This window comes from Triticum dicoccoides, chromosome 6B (assembly GCF_002162155.2).
Source record: "Triticum dicoccoides isolate Atlit2015 ecotype Zavitan chromosome 6B, WEW_v2.0, whole genome shotgun sequence".
NCBI lineage: Eukaryota > Viridiplantae > Streptophyta > Magnoliopsida > Poales > Poaceae > Triticum > Triticum dicoccoides.
In genome coordinates, this window is record NC_041391.1 from 438236842 (window position 1) to 438238217 (window position 1376).

The following is a 1376-nucleotide window of genomic DNA, read 5'->3' on the forward strand; positions in this document are numbered from 1 at the left end:
CTGGTCTTTGGTGTATCTATTTGGATTCGGTCTTTGTTCGTCTTCGTTTAGGTGTTTATAGGTTTGATCCTTCTGATTTATGACTTTCTTCGTCGGTCATGATTGCTACTTTGGTGCGCTGATCCTATGGGGCCTTAGCACGATGACTTCCCGACTGTCTATTACAACAAGGTATGTCCGGCTCTGGTGAGGGAGGGGCGATGACGGCTGCGCGCCTTCGGCTCGCTCGAGTGCTTGTAGTTGTCACTAGGTGGTCCATGGACATAGTTGTAATTTTTATTACCTATGTCGTTTTTTGTACTGGCATGATTGAAGATGAATAGATTGAAAGTTTCTCGAAAAAAAATGCAAAACGCTACGTGCTAAAAGAAAAGACCATTTCCGTGCTTACGTAGCTTTTCTCGACAAAGGAAGTTTAGTACTGCTAAAACATCACCAAAGTGGTCGTGCCGGAGTGGTTATAGGGCATGACTAGAAATCATGTGGGCTTTGCCCGCGCAGTTTTGAATCCTGCCGACCACGTTATTTTTCTATTTTTACCAGAACATCCCTGCATTGACTATTTTCCCCCGGCATTTCCATTTTCCACAGTTGTAACGCTGGTCAGCGGCCCGGCCAAAACTTTACAACCTGTAATCTAAAACGGACGAGGATCATAAATGTACTCCTTTAATTTGCTCTATGCAAATGATATATCGTGGAAGTAAGCAAGGATAGATATCGTCCCTGGTCAATTAATGGCGAATAAATCGACCCAATCGAAAAATCACTCTAACACCACCCCCAAAAGCATTGTATAAAGGGCCCCAAACTGTGCAACGAGTGGCAACATCAGGAGGAGTACTGAACTGAGAAGCCGATATCCATCTGCTTTGATCTTCGTTTACGGGGGTAGAGTACTCGTGAATCCATTCCTGATGGCGCAACAGCGGGGTGGCTCCAGCAGCGGGCAACAAAGCCGTGCATCGTGCGTACATCACTAGCCCTCACACACCAGAGGATCACAGTGTGTTTGTCTCTAATTCTGTTTTCGTTATCTTTTTTTATAAGATCACTTTTTTTTTTGTGAATCTCGTCATCTTTGTGCGATCATGTAATTCTGTTTCGTTATTCTCTGGAGGAAGGCCGTAAGATCACTGTTCTTTATTTATATTTTGTGCATTTCGTTACCTTTGTGAGAGGAAGGCACGATTCGCAGTTCTACTCGCTATAGATGCATATTGCGTGCTCAGATCTGCTTATTTTGGACGGTTTTGATGGTGATCGTGCGCGTTTGATGCAGGAACGCGCTCGCGGGGGGCGCCGCCAGGACGCGCTCGTGCTACGGGTGGGCGTTCGATTGCCTGCACCTGTGGATGCAGCCTGCCGTGGTGCCG

At 46.2% G+C, this 1376-nt stretch overlaps 1 non-coding gene across 1 annotated transcript; it reads left to right on the forward strand.

Moving 5' to 3' along the window:
* The first annotated feature begins 440 nt into the window (after window positions 1-440).
* On the forward strand, window positions 441-522 carry TRNAS-AGA. Its single transcript has one exon. It is a non-coding gene; the product is annotated as a tRNA-Ser (tRNA).
* The last annotated feature ends 854 nt before the right edge of the window (window positions 523-1376 follow it).